This window comes from Pteropus medius, unplaced genomic scaffold, assembly GCF_902729225.1.
Source record: "Pteropus medius unplaced genomic scaffold, Ma_sr-lr_union100, whole genome shotgun sequence".
Classification (NCBI taxonomy): Eukaryota; Metazoa; Chordata; class Mammalia; order Chiroptera; family Pteropodidae; genus Pteropus; species Pteropus medius.
Genome location: NW_024349519.1, coordinates 12,650,952 through 12,671,084, shown reverse-complemented (window position 1 = coordinate 12,671,084; position 20,133 = coordinate 12,650,952). Strand labels below are relative to the sequence as shown.

The following is a 20,133-nucleotide window of genomic DNA, read 5'->3' as shown; positions in this document are numbered from 1 at the left end:
CTAGTGTCTGCATCTAGACAGACTACGTAGGGGATGTGTTCTTATGCCTGCCCAGGCTTGGGGATGGAAGTAATGAAAAAGAGTCAGCCTTCAATCTGTTACTCCAGAGGGCAGAACCGAAAGCGAGTAGATTGTGGACGATCAATACTTTAGTGACATACAAAGAAAAATGCCTTGTAGTCAAAGATACCTTGGTTTCAATCCCAGTTCTGGGTGTTCTGGAGCAATTTACTTATGTAACCTTGCTGAGCCTTTGATTCTTGTGGTAAAATGGGGCTAATAACACCTTACCGGATGGTTGTGAGGATTAAACGAGACAAGACAGAGGTCTTTGGAGGAATAGTCAGAAGGGCAAGATCTAGCTTCTAGGAGAAAGACCTTTAGTGGTGGGCTGCTCTCCTAGCTCATGTGCTCTTTGTTGCCAGACAAATTCGAGCAGGGGCTAGGCGGCTACTTGCCAGGAATGCTCTAGAAGGGATTCTTGCCGCCATGGGTGGTTGCATCAGATGACCTTTAGTGTGCATTCCAAGTTCGACTTTTGTTATTTTCAGTAGGTGTTCTCTTGCTTTTAAAGTGTCCTCCTCCCCACTCCCACCACACAGTGAGAGTACCTGGCAAAATTCATAGGTGCTAAAGGAAAGGTTGACCATAGCATAGGAATAACTAGGCAGAAAATAGACATCTAGACCTTCAGAGCCAATTAGTGTTGAAATCACAGGAGTTGTAAACAGACTTTTGCCTTAAGTCAGCTAAGATCCAGGGTAGTAGGTTAACTCTGGATAGCTGCTCATTGGACACCCTATTTTACTTCTGCTGCAATATCCTGATTCTTTGGGGCTTCCACAAGATACCCAGAGGCCAGTGGTTTCGATACACTTCTTCAAGTATTAGAGCCTCTTTTAAACATGGAGCATTATGATGAAGCCAAAAAAATGTAGAATAGAGATCTGTAACCCAATCAGAGGGGAGGGAGAAGTGTTGAGAAGAAGGCTGAAATCTGGCCTATGGATTCCCCTCTCACCTATCTGGAACCCTAGTTTGAACACTAGTGCCGGAGCCCTGGCCTGTTTTCAGCTTTCCTCTTGAGTCTTTTGTTTTCCGGACTCTGGTGGCAGCTGTTATCACTCCAGCTGTGGAGGGGATGGGAGGCAACTTCCTGTTATTCTATCCTGCCATCCCTATGGGGGTGGGACATTCCCTCCCCCATCTCCTGCTGCTGAGTGCAGCCATCCTATGACTGGGGCTGGAAGAATGAGGGGTAGCCACCCAGCTACTGTTTGAAGCATTTGGGAGAGCAAGGCAGGCAAGAAGCAGGACAGACAAATGTGTCCCTGACGGCGGAAGAGGGAAAGATGAGTGGCTAAGGGGCAGGTTAAGTGGTTGGTGCGGAAAATATCTGAGGGAGTAAAGGGTTGTTGCCTGAAAGGGTTGTTGTGGAGAGTGGGGAAAGGAAGGGACTCGGGACAAAGCAGAGAGAGAGACTGAGGGCAGGGGTGACGGGAAGAAAAGATAGTTACGGTTTCTGGATGTGAGATTATTTGAGTTTTGAGCATATTTAAGGAATGGAGGGGGATTAGAGGTATATATAATGATCCATTTTCTGTCCTGTATTTTTTATTGAGACTTTTACTTGAATTGTGTGTAAGGAATACAATGAGGCGTCACCTCGTTGTATAGTTTAGGAAGATAGGAAATGTATATAACTAGACATCTATAACCACATATTTACACATCTATACAATTTCAATAAAGCTTACAATAACCTTTGATGTATTATCAGCCCCATTTCATAGAAGAGGTAACTGATGGATGTTTTAGTGACTTGGCCAAGTTATACAGCAAGTAAGTGATAGAACTGGGCAATAGACTCCAAGCCCTTTTTCTGTCCACTGTAGTGCACAGTGAGGACAAGGACCTTAATTAGGCTTTAAGAGAAGGGTGGGATTTAACACGCAGAAGAAGGGGTCAAGAGGTACAAACTTCCACTTATAAAGTAAATAAATCATGGGATGATATGTACAGCATGACAACTATAGTTAATACTGTATTACATACTAGAAGTTGCTAAGAGAGATCTTAAAAGTTCTCGAAAAACAAAAACAAAAACAACAAACCCACACTCAGAAAAGGGTGAGGTTTCCAGTTGGGCCAGAGGCGAGAATCAGGCACGGATCTGTGAGCAGACCAGTTTGACTATAGCAGAGTATTTCCCAGGACTGAAGTGGGAAAAGGTGGGAGAGGTAAACAGAGGCTAGATTAGGGACAATTTTAAATGGCTAGCCAAGAATTGCAGAGAAATGGAGGAGGGGTTGATTTAGAGGGGAAGATATTGATGGCAAAACCAAACAGTTTTAGATAACTCATCTGGTAGTGGCACATAGAAAGAATTGGAGAAAAATGGAATAAGAAGTATAAGTTAGGAGCTTGGTATAGTGTAGGTCTGACAAACAGAGAGCGTGGCCTGGGTCTGTGGATTTTTTTTTAACATTACAGTGTTTGAATGAGTGCAGATTGTATGCAATCACTGCTTTCGAGTAAAGAGAAAAAATGGCTTTAGAGTCAAATGGACCTTGATTTCAACTCCAGTTCTGGAGTAATTTTTCTTATGCAACCTTGCTGAGCCTTTCATTCTTATGTTAAGGGGCCAGTAACACTCACTTGCCAGGATGGCTGTGAGGATTAAATGAGACACGATGTTGGAGTCTACATCCCTCTACCATTTTTGGCAGGCTGGCGAAATGTATGACATTCGCATCCTTCAAAAACAAGCAGTAAAAATTAATAGAAAGTCAATAATTAATTCACTATACTTGCAGAAGATAATGGATACCGTGCTACCTATACCTCATATAAACAGAGCCACTTTTCTCCATTCAGTCCTGCCTTGGAGCAGATATTAGTCAAATTGAAAGAACCATCTCCTGAGAATCTTTCTGTTCTGTTAGCCAACGGGATTATACAGCATGATATCCGTCAATGGTAAATGTTAGTTATTCTTAATTGATAGCTCAGCCTCTGCAATTGGTTCCATTCAACAGTAATTATTCTCATGTGGCTTGTTGAACTCAATTGTGAGATCTCCCCCCCTTTTTAGTTGTGCATGAAAATAGCAGCGTTAAGGTTCTTAAAAAGGCAAATAGTAATATTTCTTACTTTAGAAGTTCAAATTTATTTGCCTGGAAGCTCGCGTGGTGTGATTGATTTTCATCGCTAACAGCAAAAGCAGCCACATGGTCGATATCACCGCAACGATAAGTTAACAATTCAGAGCTGGGGCGCCTTTTCTACCGTTCTCTTCCACATTTTTCCGAAGTGCTTTTTAAGTTCTAAATTTCCCGTCTACGGGAACACCCAGCAGTCCCAAGATAAAAGGGTAGCAGAGTGAGCTGGCGTTTTCCTTTATTTGCCTGACTTAAAGCTAGCCATTTTCTGCTCCACACGCCGCCGGACTCGTACTTGCCCGTGACACAGAGGCAATTGTTTTTCCTTAAAAAGGGGGCTTGGGTGGGTTAGTTTCATTTCTGATCTGGGATACTGTAAATCTGCCAAGAAAAGTTTAAAACACAACCCGCAAGGTTCTTCACCATACAGCCCCTTTCCTTAGAGATAGCAGGAAAGGCAGCATTTTTTTCCTTTTTTTTTTTTTCCATCAACACCCACTTCCAGCTCCAGTCTGGCTCAGCGAGGAATGTATAAAATTAGTTGACTCCTCTGAGTGGCTGTCCCCGCGCCCAATCAGCGGGAGCCAGGGCGCTGCGGACCCCTCCCCCTTGCGAACTCTCTTTGGCTGATTCCTGCAGGGAGGGAGGAGAGAGGGCCGCAGTGGGAGGGGGAGGTACCTGGAACTGGGAGTGATGTCAGCTCCAAGCTCGGTGCCTGCCCGGATTCCTGACATGGTGTAGGGCCCAGAGGGTGGGGACGGCGGGAGCAGGACGGGACTGCCTTCAGGTCTGCTAGCCTGCGGCGGGGCCAGAGTGCCGGGGCTTTGAACTCCGACGGAAGGTGAACTAGAACTTTTGGAACTGGTGCTGGCGGCTTCCACCCCCCAGGTAAGGGCGTTTGACTCCTCTCGGAGACCGGAGGGAAGTGGCACCGTTGTATGGTTGCAGCTGAGTGTTGCAGCTGCTCCTCCTTTTTCCCGGGTCGGTTTCCTTTTCCAACTCACTCCTGTTTCCCAGTGGGAACGGACTCTTCGGGGTGGGGGTAGGGCTTAACTCCTGGGGCTCCCAATACCACCAGGGGATGGACATGTAAAGTCTTGTCTGTGTCATTAGACCCTCTGCACCCTGGTCTCCCAATAATGCTTGAGAACCCCAGTGTGTGTGTGTGTGTGTGTGTGTGTGTGTGTGTGTGTGTGTGTGTGTGTGTGTGTGTGTGTGTGTGTGTGTTTGAGAGAAGAGAGAGAGAGAGAGAGAGAGAGAGAGATGGGGGTCGATGGGTGGGGGGTGTTATTCAACAATGTCACAAAATTTATGAAAAATCGACTCAAAAATGATGCTCTTTGAGAGAGAACTAAAGTTCTGTATCTTTTTAGTTCCTGTGTGGCATATTACATATTGATTTAAATGAAAGAATATAATTGCTATCCTTATATATCAGCATAAAAAATCTTTTTATATAGTCCAGTCAGGATGTGAGAAATTCACTTGAGCTTGTGGGAAAGCTAGTCTCTTGGGGGCACACTTCTAACTTCCAGTTCTTTTTCACTCTTAAATTTTAAGCGAGAATCCCTTTCGTTGCCAACTTTGATCTGGAGGGGTTAGGAAGGCTGCTGAGAATCTTCAGATCTGTGTCCTGTGGCTGCTTGAGAAAAGGATGAGGGCTGGTAGTTGTGTTTTCAGGGATCATTTTTAGAGAAGGGCGTTTTAACAGAGAAATGTGGCAGAAGGCATGACATACAAACTCATAATTATAGGAACAGGCATTTCTCAACATGTGGGACCAAAACAAATCTTTCCTTTCAATAAGAAGTTCAGGGAGCAATAGAATGAGAATTTGATTTAGTGTCCAACTTTAGTAATCAGGGAAAGCAATTGCCTGTTGGGAGGGAAAGATATTTTGAGAACTGAGAGTATAGAATTCTGAATTTTGTTTATTTCTTGTTTCAAACCTGTTCTTTTTTTCTGGTTGGAGATTTTGTGAGCCCAGGTCACAAACTAGTTGTGATTGATTTTTCAAGGGGAGAAAAATAACTCCACAGAATGATTCAGAATCCTCAGTTATCAGTGCTTCAGGCTCTTTCTTTTGGAGAAGGAAAAACATGTATGGGCTCAGACTCCTGAGTCAGGTTTCTCTTTTCATTTACCACTGTCCCTCACAGTGAGGATCCTTCTCTTGCTAGGTCTGGAGGAAATTCGTGTGGACTTCGTGGACTTCCTGTGAGTCAAAAGCTGCATCCCCAGTGCCTGAAAAAAAGGGCTTTTCCAAGAGATGAGGAAAGAAGCCACAGCCTTACATCTAATAAACCCATCAGAAAGTGTTGAGATATAGGACTTCACAGATGGGGTTCTCTATCTTTCTGACCAGATGACAAGCTAGAAAGAGCTAGAGCTAGAAAGAAGTATTTTGTTTGCTGTTGTTTATAAAACCACCTGGGTCTGTATTGTTTGTTCTTAATTCCTGAGAAAATTAATTAGCACAGGGTGGATAAAGAGCAGGCTTTTTGCAAAGGGAAGGTGTGCGTTACTAGAAAGGTCAGAACATTTAAATTTTGGTTTGTGTTTTGGACTCCGGAACAGAAATTATCTAATGGCTCTGAAATAATGGTGGACAAGTTTTTTCTATTTATGCTCTATAGGAAGCATGTAAAACACTGTGTTTTCCAGTAGGAAAGAGAAGGAGGTGATGTGGAATTCCTGTGCGCTGATATGAAATCACTGGAGCCTTGGCTGATGGAGTGTTCAAACTGCAGTTTGTAATACTCAGAGATGGAGTTGCAAAAACCAGTCAAGTAAAGAATATCTTTAGGATGTTATCCTGGTGCGCCAAATTCAGATTTATGCTTTCTTTCCAAGAAACTAGTCCTGGCTTAGGGACTTGAATATGCCAAAGCTTTAAATTTCATTAACAGTTTTTTGAGTAATAACAGTAATGTTACATATAGTAATTTTACATACTTAGTTTTAACCAGTATTTCTCATTCTTGGTCTGTGTTTATGAGGCAGATGTGGTATAGTAAAACACAGTACTTTTAAAGGACAAAACTTTAATAAAGATATTTGTTATTGAGAAAGGTAGGCTTAGGTTTTGGTTAAATTACCTTTGACCAGCAACTATCATAGTTCATATAGCTTCTTAAAAAATAAAAGATAATCTGGCCTTTTTGGACAAATGTTGACTAGAAATCCAGGGCACACTGTAGTTCCAGATCAATAGTACATAATTTCAAGGGCATCATAGCCATTTTTTGGGAAACTAGTTCAGTGAGTGAGAGTTTGTTTACTGTTTATGTAGTCTTTTTGTCACTCACTGTACCAGCATGAGATAAATCAGAACAAGGTCATTTTTTCCCTCAGTTAATGACTAGCTCACCTCTTTTTAAAACTTGTCTTTCATATTCATGAAATATTTTCATTTTTGTAGATAATTTGATTATATTAGTAATTCGTTACATTAAAATTAGCTTTTTGAGTTTCATTTCTCATTTTTAAAAGTACCTATAACCCAAATAACACATTTTCAAATTGTTAACTAAAAGATCTCATTCATCATTCTGTCTTTTCAAAGATATTACATGTTTCTGGCCTGATTCGAATTGCCTTTTCAAAACAATGAGTGAATGAGTGAATTAATGAATGCATATACATTCACATTTGGATCTTTGTCTTGATTCTTTATTAAAGAAACATTGCTTCGTGCTCGCTTTGGCAGCACACATACTGAAAAAAGAAACGTTGCTTCAAGGTAAAAACATAGGCAAGAGATATTGCATTGTGATGACTTTTTTATTTCCAGAAATTTCCTTAGAAAGTCATATTTGTTCTGAAGTTGAGAAAAATAAAATTGAGCAGCCAATTGTGAATCTTTCAGGGACCCATGATGATGATTGTTATTTTAGCCATGGTCAAACAGATGAGTTTAAGTGTGAGATCCAAAGCGTTAAGGTTAGGGAAGCTGTGTGTTGCTTGGAGATGCAGGAAGCAAGGAGTCTGTCCTCCAGCCAGCATTTCCCTTCTACTAAAGGCTGATAATTTCATAATTAAATCAGTCATCAAACTGTCCCAAAGTTGACACTATCCAGAAATTGCTCAGGGCTTGTGCAGTTTCTTGCATCTGTAGTATATTTTATCATTTGTTTCTCAAATTCATTGCAGTGCACGTCAGAACCTTTTTGCTAGGCAAAAAGCCTACAGCTTTTGTCACATATATCACTACCACAAAGAGTGATGCTTTATTAAGTAGAGCTAATGGATTAAAAAACTAAACTGAATTAACCCTCCCTACAAAATACAAAGACCCTTCTATTTCTTGTATACTCTTCATTTTAAATTTAGTCATTATTGATGCCAGTTTGGTGTTAGTTGTTAATGTTTCAAAAAGCCAAGTGGTGAGGATTTCTTTCACTTCAATCTTTTTTCCCCATTTTGAAGGATCTAGAACACTAAACAACTGGATTTTAGATTTAAAACATGGGCACTTCCAGGAGTTTTCGGTTTGTAGACCTGTTAAGCAGTGTTGAGGGGAGAAAAGGGTCTGAGTGAAATGTGTACCAGCCTGTACCCTTTGAAGAGCTTCTATTTGTGAAATACAGGTTTGGAGTCAGTGGTCCAGATGGGTGTGTCATCACAGTTTGTGACTGAACTTTGGTTGTATGTCTTCCTGGAACTTGGCGTGATTCACATTTTGACTGGGCCACACACACATCCTTGTTTCTGTTGGCAAGTGGAATGAGTTCAGAATAGAAAGATCATTTAGTGGTTTCTGTACAGTGGTGCACCTAAAAATGTCCATAACTTGAAGGAATTTTACAAACTCTAATTGCATTGAATAGCAGTCATTCTGGCAAAGGCTCATGTCTCAAATATAGATCAAATATAGATCATGGAGGAAGGAGATGAAGTACTATAATATTTGGACCTGGCCATAGTTTTCATGGACTCCCTATGAACTCCAGAGTAAGGCTGGGTATTTTCACCTCTTGTTTAAGGAAATCAAGCATTTGACGTAAAAATAGATGCATGTTCAAGGGAGCAGATATGCTCATTCCTAGTGTGTATGTCTTTGTTAACAAGGGAAAACGTAATTTTACCTGGTCAAGGAGAGACTAAGGATGCTGTTTTCAGTAGCAAGTCCATTCATAAATTAGTGGCCAAATTCTTTAGACAAGCAGGGCAGTTCTCGGAAAGAAGTGGGTGGGCACATTGGGAAGTATATTAACTTTTCCATGCTATGAATGTATTGCTGTACCATATCATTGAATATGCCTACGTTATCTTGTATTTCTGTGTCTAGGATCTAACTCACAGAAGTCCTTTTGCTGGTTTTCTGTCACCCTTCTTCATTTACAGTACTTTACACAAATGTCATCTTGCCACCACAAAGTTGTATAAGATTTTCATTAGGAAAGTTTATTGGATTTATCTGGAAGAAAGTGAAAACAAGGCTAAAACTCCATCCCTGCTTTCTTAATATAGCTTGATTGTGTGACTGCAGTTTCCTAAATAATGTCCCTGCGATGTGTATTTTTTTTCTAAAGATGTTGCTTCTCATAACAACACATAGTAGAGAATTTTTTTTGTTTGAACCAGAATTTGAACATGCTCTACTTTTATCTTGTGAGTGATAGGAGAGTCGAATGAACTTGCAGGTTCTCTTGTACATTAACCATGGGAGGTAAGTGAGTGGGAGGAAGGAAAACAGTGACAACTCGGAGGAAGCACTCTGGTTGAACCTGTGAGTCTGCCGGGATGATTTGTGTGAAGTCACCTGGGACTCTGTTTTTCCTCAGGATCAGCTGCTTGGATGCTTTTGTAAAATTTTCACATTCTTTAGCCTCCACCCCCATCAGTGTGTGACTTTGCACAACCAAGAGAGCTTTTCAACACAGACTTAAGGTTCTTTTATTGCTTTTCTCTCTGCAGGGGACCTTGATTCTCTAGGATGACTTGCACTCTTATATCACCCTGTGGGGCAGACACAGCTAGATGCTCAACTCATACTCATTCCACCTCCTTCTTCACAACAGCAGAAGCCGTTTCGTTCGTTTGGCCAACCTGGCCCGTTAAAAAACAAAAAACTTGATTTTCCAGAATCTCTTGCAGTTGGGGGTTGTCTAAGGGACATAGGCCTGGGCAATGAGATGTAAGTAGCTGGATGGGGCTCCCTCCGAAAGCTCTTATAAGGGGATGACCTCGAGGCATCCACTTGTTAGGCCTTTTGTTCTTTGTACTTCTTCCTCCCTGGAACGTGGATGCTGTTTTCTAAGTGAAGAAGCCATTTTGTGCCCAAAGACAAGAAACTTGAGGGGTAAGCAGGCTGAGAAGCTTATGGCATTCTGAAACTGCCGTACCAGACCTCTTCTGCCCATCGCTTGACTTTTTGTGAGAAAAAGAAAATTTGGTTAAATCACAGAAGTGAGGTCAAATGTGATCTTAACTGAGTTTAAATTTTTAAAAAGTCATACTTCTTCTTTTCTCTAAGAATTAAAAGGCAGCATTCTGTATGACAAAAAAAAAGCGGGGGGTGGGTGGGGTGTTGGACTTTGGAGCCCAACAGACCCTCAACCTGCATCCAGGCTTTGCTGTTTATTAAGTCTAATATTGGCAAGTGATTCAACTTCTCTGGGTCTCAGTTTTCTCATCTATAAAATGGTGGTACTGATTTTTATCTCATAGCATTTTTGTCAGTCTTAGAAATAATTAGAAATTACTAATATAAATAATAATGACAGATTTTCAACAAATGGTGGCAGCTGTTATTGAAGGAGAGTGTAGTGGGGAACCTGAAGAGGAGGAGGCTAGTAATTCAACTTCTAGTAAACATTGATTGAATGGCTCAATGGTAGGTTAGCTTTAAAGCTGCAACCATCTCTTGTCCTCAGTCTCACCTGCCTATACCAGAATACTTGGAGCTCTTCTGTTCTCCAACTTTGGCTGAAAAAGCAAAGGATGTCTCTATGAAAAGTTTTTAGATATGGCATAGGGATGAAGGGAGTGGGCTCCAGAGTCAGACAAATGTAGATTAGAATCTTTTGTCCTTACTAGCTGTGTGATTTTGCCTTCTCTGAAATGGGAATATTTGGGTGGTTATGAGAATTAAATATGCTAATATATGTGGAGCACTAACAGCTGTTTTCTTAACACACAATGAGCACTGTTGATGACAGATGTTGTTAGTATTTCATTGAACATTTGTTAAGCAATTCTTGGCTTTGGTAGGAGGTCCTCTTGGAGATGTAAGGACAAACAGAGATGATATTTACCCTTGAGAATATTCATATGCAGGAGATGGGGCAGAAAGGGGATGATCCTTTTATATAATTGTAATAAAAGACAGATTTAGAATACGATTTAGCTGTTAAAAAGTTGCAAAAATATACTGATTTATATAGATGTCTGTGATAAATATTTTAAGAAAAAAGCAACCAGGCACATATACATAGTTTGTATTTGTCGGTGCATGAAAAATTGCTAAATGGGGTGATTTGTGAGGGATGGGATTAGGATGGCAGGGGAGATGAAAGGGGCTTTAGTTGTTTTTTTTAACAGCATATTAATGTCTGTTTTACAACAGTCATGCATTATTCTTGAAATATAAAATGTATTAAAGTTTAAAAAATCAGTTTGTTGGGCCTTTGGAGGTAGGTGGGAGAAGATCTTGCTATGAACTAGATTAGTCACTTGAGCAAAGGATTGAGTTTAGTGGGGTCCCACTAGAGGAGGTGCGATTTGAATGGCTTTTGAAGGCTGAGTAGGAGATTTTGAGGAGATAGTGCAGGGAGATGAGCAAACTTGGGTTTCGAACAGAATGCAGAATATAGTGAGATAGAAAGATCAATATTATTAAAACAAGTAAGATATACTGGAGCCAGATCTTAGAGGGTTTTAAAGAGAGTGATGAGATTATGCTTTAAAATGAGATTTTTTGGGGTGTAAGGTCGGGTGGGATATGAGAACTATTATTTTATAAAGATGACTCTGGAACTAGGATGTGGGAGTTAGCTGGGGTATATGTGGCAGAGGTAGTGGGGATGGATAGAACATCCTTAATCAAGAAAGGCACACAAGCAAAAGTTGAATTTTATTGGGAAACATGATGAATTACGATTTGAACATCTAGAGTTTGAGATTCTGTCATGACCCACAATAACCTCCCTGTGTTTTCTCTGTGTGCAAAGGGATAAAATAATAGTACTTGTCTCAGGGTTTTAGGAGAATAACCAATAATAATAGCTAATGCTTACATAGCACTTGGTCTGTACCATGCACAGTTCTAAACACCTTACATATTTTAACTTAGATTTAATCCCTATATCAGCCCTAAGAAAAAGTATTGTTATTATTATTTCTATATTATAGATGCAGAATCTGAGGCACAGAGAAGCTAATTGAGTTTCCCAGGTCGCACGGATTGTAGGTGTTGGACTCAGGATTTAAATGCAGGTAGGTATAGTCTCCAGAGTCACCATCCTCAGCCTCTTCATATTTCTGCCTCTGGCTTAGTTCTGCACTTGGCATGTTAAAAGCTATTAAATAACTGGTTGATCTTATCCACATGACAATGTTAAGAATTAGAAATTTAGGTTTGGAGTTTAGGCAAAACCCTAGATTGATGGATCATGTCCATAAATAATGAGAGTAGGTGAACTTGCCAAAGAAGAGGATGTAGAATAAAAAGTAAGTACAGCAGGTCCTAAATAACATTTTGTTACAACTTTGAGGGAAAAAAAGTTGCTTCCCAGCCAGGGTCACTGTCTGTGTGGAGTTTGTATGTTCTTTCCATGTCTGTGTGGGTTTTCTCTGGTACTCTAGTTTCCTCCCACATCGCAAAGATGTGCACATGAGGTGAACTAGTGTCCACATTGTCCCAGTCTGAGTGTGGATGTGTATGAGTGTGCCCTGAGATGGAAGGGTGTCCTGTCCAGGGTTGGTTCCTGCCTGGTGCCCTGAGCTGCTGGAACAGGCTCTAGCTACCTGGACTCTGAACTGGAGTAAGTGGATTGGAAAATAATGATCTTGCTTGTTTTTATTGATCTTTCCTCAATGTATGTATAGCTCACATTTATTTCAGTGTTTAATATTAGAAGTGTTTAGATCTTCATTTAGTTAAGTGATGTTTTGTGACCAGAAATAAGCCATAGGAATTTAACTCTTGTTTATATCAATTAACCTGTGGTAAAATTGGTTTCCTTATGTCATATCACTTAAAGTTGCAGTTTCCAAGAACCTGCTGACGATGTTAAGTGAGGACTTACTGCATATAGCCTTCAGGGAACTCTTGACATTCAGATATGGTCAGGCCAAAGCAAAGTTATTACAGGAGATAGAGCAGGAATGACCAGAGAAGTGGAAGATGATTGTGGCAAAGGGAAGAAGCACACTCAACAGAAGCGGATATTCCGTGCCATCCAGTGCTGCAGACCTATTACAAGAACGGGTCTGAGAAACTGCCCAAGTCCAGCTGCCAGCTCATTTGTGAACATGGAGATCAGTTTCAGTAGCACAGTAGAGGTGACATCCAGAGTGCCAAAAATACATGGCAGATGATGAAGATGATGAATTATAGGTGGCCTCGTTAGCTCAATCTTTCAAGGAATTGAACAAGGAGAGCCATGCTATCATAGCTTGGGTTTGAGGCAGGTACACGTAGAAAGAGTGATCTGAAAGAAAGGTGAGAGTGGATGGGTGCAAAGTCTGAGGGAGAAGGACAGGGATAGATTCAAAATTAAGCGGAGAGTGGCAGGTTAACCCTTGAAATGTGTAAGAACCCTTCTTCAGATGGGGTGGAAGAAAAGATAGGGGAAAATGGAAAAAAATGTGATTGGAAGACATAAATAGGTTTACCTTAGGCAGTCTGCATTTTTTTTTCAGTTTAATGGGAGTCAGTGAGACGGAATTCATAGACAAGTAACTCAGGCTCCTGCGAGGCTGGCTCTTGGGGTTATTGGTACAGAGGAAAAATTTGAAAGAATGGCAGAAGTGTCTCATCTGAACAACACAAACTGACACATTTGCCAAGATGTGTCTCCAGGCAGGAAATTAATTTATTGAGGTGGAAAGTAGCCATACAAAAAGGAAGAGGAGAATGAAATGAGACAAAGGAATACCTGACTGTATATAAAGGAGGAATCTTTAGACAACCAGATTTAATGGTTTGCAGAACCAGTTCCCAGGGAAAACCCGAGCACTCTGAATGGTGAGAAACAGCCTGTTCTGGAACACGGTCTGGGTTTGGTTCTAACCGAACCACCAAAGCCCCAGGAATATTTTAAGGAAGAGAGTGGCCCAGCAGAGACTTCTGCATTAAATGCTACTGCTGGTAAGTTTTTCTTTAGTCTTCAGTTCAACTAATTATTTCTAGAGAGATCTTTAGTTGGAAAGACTTTGGGTTGAGATGTTTCGGCAGATTTGTCGTTGTGGTGACATTAGGGCCATGGAAGAAAAGGACTGAAGCAATTCAGTAATGAACCGCCTGGTACTAAAATCAGCACCACTCCCATCAATCCATAGCTGGGTCTCTTAAGGGTTTCTTTGAAAGACATCTGTAAAAACTTATTCAAGTGTGTGTAGCATATTTAGATAGGCATTATATTCTTGAGTTTAATGGTTCTCCATGGGGCCAGCTACATAATTGTGGAGCCCAGTGTAAAATGAAAATGTGTGCCTGGCTCCTTGTTCAGAAAGCAGGAAAAAAGTGCCATTAAAGATACTAACAGTCTATGGCCATGCCACCCTGAATGAGCCCAATCTCGTTTGATCTTAGAAGCTAAGCAGGGTCGGGCCTGGTTAGTACTTGAATGGGAGGCTACCTAGAAATACCAGGTATGCTAAAAAAAAAAAAAAAGTAAAGATACTGACATTAAAACCTTTCTCTTTTTGTCTGCTTGACTCATCATGGCATTGATTTACTGAGAAATGTCATATTAAGTGAAGAAAAAATTATTAGCATGAATTTTACTGTTTATAGTGTCCAATGCCAGTTTTAAATGCAAATATAAGAGCTTTTCACTTGTATGCAGAATTTCTGAAATCACACACTTCTTATTTTGTAATTTGCTATGGATAGGTTTACTGTTATTACCCAAACAGTAGAACCATTGCACAAAACTGACTCATTACTTTTATTTTATTTCTTGATTTGTGCACATTCTCAGTCTTCGGTTTATAGAAGGAAGGACTGGTGTAAGGGGGGACTGACAGGAAAAAGGAGTATGGGTTTCTCTACCTTTTCATTCTGTGCCATCATTTTCAGCACAAGATTGTGGCTCATACAGGGAGATGACAGGAGTAAGAGGATATGATAGGATTCCTTGGTTGTTTGTGTTTCTTAGAAAGACATTGCTTTGTTTCCTCATGCACAGCAATTTCTGGTTCAAATGGAAAGCATGGCTTCTTGGAGCTGTCAGCACCCATTCACCTGCTCACTCAGTTGTATTTGTAACACATTTATTTGAATTAGTCTTGCTGAACTCCTACGCATCACGATCCATAGAAGCTCATGAGGCATTGCAAACGCTATAATATGAATGGGGCTGCAAGGAATGATGTGGCTACATATGTTAAATGGGATCGCCTCTGCTCACATGTGTGCTCATTTTCCCATCAGACCTCATTCACAGACACAAGTTCAAAGTTAAAATTCTTAAGAATCTCAAGATGATGACAGCAGAGCATTAAACCAACTGTGGAGCCTTTCTGAGCATGGGGTTCTGTGTGATTACAAAGTCACTAATCCATGAAGGTGGCCCTGTTCTCAGAAGAGCTAACTTTTAAGACTGAGTTTTCCTCTAGTCTTAAAGACTCACCTTCGTTATCAAAGTTTGCAATCGAGCAGGTTTGTGTCTGGTATCCTAGGGGACCTTCTTTTGGCCATCATTTTTGCCTTTCAAATATTTTTTATTAACTCCATTGCCGCTACCATAGCCTTGGGTCACATCCCTGTCATCTCTGATATAGACCCTGTAATTGTCTTCTTCCTGGAACCCGTGCAGTTAGTTTTATCCCTGTATTCTACACCTCATGGACAGACAAATCTTTCAAATTAAACTTTGGTGTGAGGCCACCTTGCCTGCTAAAAAGCTTTTTTTGACCTCCCGTGAACTGTAGCTTACAGTGGAGCCCTACTGTGCAGACTGAATTAAGGAAAGTTTGGTTTGACCTATGCAGCATGTATTTTAAGAAATTTAAGCCAATACTTAAAGATCGGGCGATTTCACCTATTGAAATTCAGATTTTACAAAGAGAAGATCTGGCTACTCTGGGCTCTTGTTTCCTTGTGCTGGGCTGGTATCCTAGAGAACAGGAAGGGGTACTTGTGGACTTGGGGGACAAATAATTTGGGTTTGCTTTTAGGGCAGATTGACTCTTTTCTGGCAGATTGACTCTTTTCTGGCAAAATCGCTTTCACTTATGTAAATTTAAAGCCAGTATCTGCCTGTTGTTTTTAGGGAATGCTGTGAAGCAATTCTAATGCTGATCTTTTAGTCTGAAAAGTTCTCCACCTTCCTAATGTAAATTGATCGTATGCTTTGCAGCAGCCCTTGGTTGCTGTTTTAGGAGAAATATTTCTTAAGTCTCACTTGGCCAGTGTCACCATTGGTCACCCTGAGGTCACTTGGTGACTACTTCTTAGCTTGACCTCTTTCTCCAGGTTTGTCTTTCCTTGTCCTCTGTGCTCAGACAAGGCTCTGTACCCCCGGAGTGCTTTAAGTCCATCCACTCAACCTTTTTACTTTCTATTTTGTTCTGCTCTTTGCTTAAACCCTCCTTTTTCCTCCAGGCCCTCTTAAAGCAGTTCAGGAAACCTTTGCTGAGATGAGAGCCTCCGTCAGAGCTCAGCCCACAAACTCCGCTGGAAGCGGGTAATGGAATTTGTGGATTTTTAAATGCTCAGTACCAAGTCGGCGTTGAGTTCAGGCCATTTTTGAAGATTACTTCCAGCCCAGTGATTCCAGGATGCTATGATTCTTCCAACGCCTGTGCCTATTTATTGCCATGCGTTTTGTATGTCGTTGGTCTTTGAAATTGTACTTTGGGAAAGGAACGTTGCTTGCACTATCTCAGTGAATTATGAGGACAGCACTAGCGGTACTTCCATTTTGCAGACAAGGAAACAAGAGTTTTTTCCAAAATTGACACTCTAAATGGACTATCTTTGCCTATGTCATATTTCTTCAAATAGATTATAAACTTATGGAAAGCCACGACTGTGCTTTTGTTGCAAAGTCCTGTTACCCAGCAGGGACTCAATTATGTGTATATGATGAGAGTAATGGTTCACTCGATCGATATGTTTTGAGGCCTAGATGAGACTCTGGGGATGCGAAGGAGACTCAAGTAGAAAAGATGGGTGTGTATCATTTATACTATAAGATTTGTCTCCTACCTGTGCACAATTACAATAAAGAGTGTTAGATATTGAGCTTTGGAGTTAGATGCGCCTATAGTGGTGTCTCAGTTTCCTTAATTGTAAAATGAGACCAATAATAGTACATACTTTTATAGTAGCATGATTTTCGACCGGGGTGATTTAGCTCTGGATGGGTCATTTGCCAACGTCAGGAAATATTTTTGGGTGTCACAACTCGGGGTTGAGGGAAAACTGACATTTAGTGAGTAGAATACAGGGTTGCTGGACACCCTACAATACACAGGACAGCCTCCTATAACAAAGGATTACCCAGCTCAAATAGTCAATAGTGCCAAAGTTGAGAAGCCCTGCCTTATAGGATTGTGAAGATGAAATAAGATAATGAACGCAATGAGTTTGGCCTAGTTAACTGTTACTCTAAGAAAACCAGCTCGAAGATTGCAAAATCTGCTTTCAAGAGGGTGAACCCCAAAAGGCTTAATTTCAGCAGCATCTGTGATACTTGCCAAGTAAGAGCCTTATGCTAAGTATTTCATGCTCTCCTATTTAGAAGTGACGACAGACTCATTGAGATTGTGTGTTACACTGTGTACTAACATGAGCTGGCATGGATTTATCAGAGCTGTAAAAACCATTATTAATTTTTAGGGTGTTCCTGGTAAACTTCCTGCTTGCTTATTAGCTAGTTTGTTCTGTGGAGATAATTTTGGTGTGTGGGTTTAAATCAGGTAGAGAATGTTTTGGTTAGTGAATTAAAAAAAAAAAAATGTTTTGATAAGGGGACATGAAGTTTTTTGTTTTTATAATCAAGAAACTAATGTTTTTCTAGCCCTAGATTTAAAACAAAGCCACCTTTCCCCTTGTTTACTGCTTCACTTGCCTGTTGCACAGTGTTTGGTATTTGTGAGAGTGGCTTAGAGAGCTGTTGGATTTCCATCTATTGTTTATTGTAGATTTGCAGTTGAGATTATTCAAATTTTTGTTATTATAAAAGTAATATATGAAGATTTGAGTAGTAGAGAAAAAACCAGAAAGACAGTTAAAAAAATGTCTTCAGTAATTCTACCACACAGTACTATTCTGTTTCTTTTCTCTTTTTTCATTCATACATTTTTTCTATATTTGAAATATTCTGAGTATATGATTTTGTGTCCTTTTTTTTTCTTAACCTATTTTATTTGCCTTCCCCATACTACTGTAATATCTGTAAACATTTTTCTAAGAGCTGTAAAATATTCCATCTATCGGTATTTCATGATTTATTTAACCCCACTGCAGAACATATAGCCTGTTTTCAATATTTGATGAGTATCTTTATGCAGCCAACATTTTCTATATATTATTCTTATCTTTACAATGGATGATCAGAAGTAGAACCAAGGGTGTGGATGTGTATGGACATCTTGATCAATATTGCTGTCAATTGCTAAAAGTTTCTACTAATTTTTGCTGCCAGTAGCAGAGTTCTAATCTCATTTTAATAATATTTGATGATTTTCTATGACTATTTTGTTTTTCTTTTCTTTTTTCTTTTATATTAATGAAATCAAACATGTTTATATGAATATTGGCTATATTTCCTATTTAACAAACTATGTACTTTGCCTATTTTATCTATTGGGTATTAGTATTTTTCTTATTTATCATAAATTATAATTTATGTATTTATTTGCCTTTATTAACCCTCTCTCATAATTACTGCAAATATTTTCACCTAGTTTTTTTTTCTAATTTTTTTTTGTTTGTCTTTTAATTTTGTTTTTAGTCATGTCGTGTGGAAGTTTAAATTTTTTATGTATTTTATGTACTTAAAGGTATTGATTGTCTTTTTCCACCTGGGGTATTCAACTTTCTTTTGTCTATACTGAAATGAACGCTTTCTGCTCTGGAAGTCAATATACTGTGTCATTAGTGCTTAAAATTCTATCTGAAAGTGACCACTATAGAGTTTCCTAATGAGGATAAATGGGCCTCAAGTACTATGGGTGTTTACCATGGCCCACATTCCTGCTATACACGGAGGAGGGGGGGGGAGAGAGAGAGAGAGAGAGAGAGAGAATGAGAATGAATAAGGGGAAATGATGAAAAAGGAAAAAGGATGAAGAATGAGGCTTGTTTGGCCGAGGCTCCTTTGGTTTTGTTTTGTATTTACTTTCCCTCAGGGTGGAAATGAACTTATTGAGGGTAAGGACCTTCCATAGATTCCCAAAGTGCCCCAATATCTGAGACAAGCAGCTGTTCTCCTACATTTTTAAAAATTTGTTTAGTGCATGAGAAGGTAGACTGAGCAGAGACTGTGGCCAAGTCCCCTCCAGTCCTCATCCCTTATGTTTTTTCTTTTGGGCTTCAGCCTCTGTCTTGCTCAGCCTGGTCAAGGGTGGATGGGTAGGTGGACTCACAAGCTCACAGCCGTGTTGCAGTTCTCCTGCTGCTTTAGCCAAGAAGGTTGAATAGGGAGGTAACAATAACAACTAGTGCTTATCTGTTTTGCAAAGCCCTTTCACTGAAGCCTTTTTATAAACTTTTCACCTCAACCTTATGAGGTTAAATATTATTTTCATCTCCATTAATTTGAAGGAAACCATCACTCAGTAGACGCATAATTAATATCTAGAGCGCCTGACTCCAGAGCTGATCCTCTCTACTTATGAAATAATTCTATCATTGTAGTTTTTGGTTGTAATTTCTTGGTGGTGCTATTGGGCAGAGGGTAGCAGCAAACGTTTTAGGTTTTGCAGGCAGACATATCTTGGATGGAATCCCAACGTAGTCATGTTTTAACATCGTGACTTTGTTACTTTCCCAACCTGAGCCCAATTTTCTCATCTGTAAGATGAGAACAACAGTGTCTACCTTGTAAGAATACTGGAAAGATTAAATTGAGATAATATAGTCAAGATGCCTTGCACAGTACTTGTTCATTGTAGGAGCTCAGTAACTATTGTTTCCTAGTTTCAAAGCTGAAAATACTAGTTCTTTTTTGTTTAAAAATTGTAGAATAACTGCTAAATCCTCTTAGACTTGTGAAATTTTAGTAAATATCATGTATATTTAAGTGTAAGAAATTTTTTTTTATCTGACCTTCTTATTTTCCTGTTCAGTAGTTTTTCTTTCCTGTTGTGGATGTCACCTGCTTCTCTAAAATCCTTCTGCTTGGAGAATTTTGTGATGATCCTGAGCTTAGGACTGTTCTCACAGCTAAAATAAAACATTTTGTCTGTGTGTTTGTGTAAAAAGCACAGACAGCTCTTTGGAAGAGAAATAACCCAGTCATTTTTTTAGAGGTAGTTAAGATTTTTGGCATCATTTATGGAGTTGTTACTTGTCAACGTATCATAAACATTCAGGTAACAGAACAGTCTTTAACAACAACAAAAAGGTTGTAGAAAATCATGAGAAAAGACAAAGTTGTTAATTAACTCAGGAGGAAAGTTGTAGGAGTAAATTTTTGTTTTCTTTATACCACATACAAGTTGGGTTAGATTTGATGGATCTTATGCTAGACCTCGTTAGCCACATAAAAAGAACTCCATTGATATTATTTCTGTCTACAGAATTTCAATATGAAAGTTGCCTTGCAATTTAACTTCTACTGTATGTTTACTC

At 39.8% G+C, this 20,133-nt stretch overlaps 1 protein-coding gene across 14 annotated transcripts in view; it reads left to right on the top strand.

Moving 5' to 3' along the window:
• The first annotated feature begins 3,874 nt into the window (after positions 1-3,874).
• Positions 3,875-20,133, top strand: part of PPFIBP1 (PPFIB scaffold protein 1) — a 146,717-nt gene continuing 130,458 nt past the window's right edge. For 7 of the 14 annotated variants that reach the window (XM_039882407.1, XM_039882419.1, XM_039882417.1 and 4 more), the window contains exons 1-2: positions 3,910-4,049; positions 11,517-11,600. The gene's annotated coding sequence lies outside the window, so the exon portion shown is untranslated. Of the gene's footprint in view, positions 4,050-5,341; positions 5,379-11,516; positions 11,601-20,133 lie in introns of all 14 variants that reach the window. The other 7 variants (XM_039882409.1, XM_039882410.1, XM_039882411.1 and 4 more) reach the window with 6 other exon arrangements.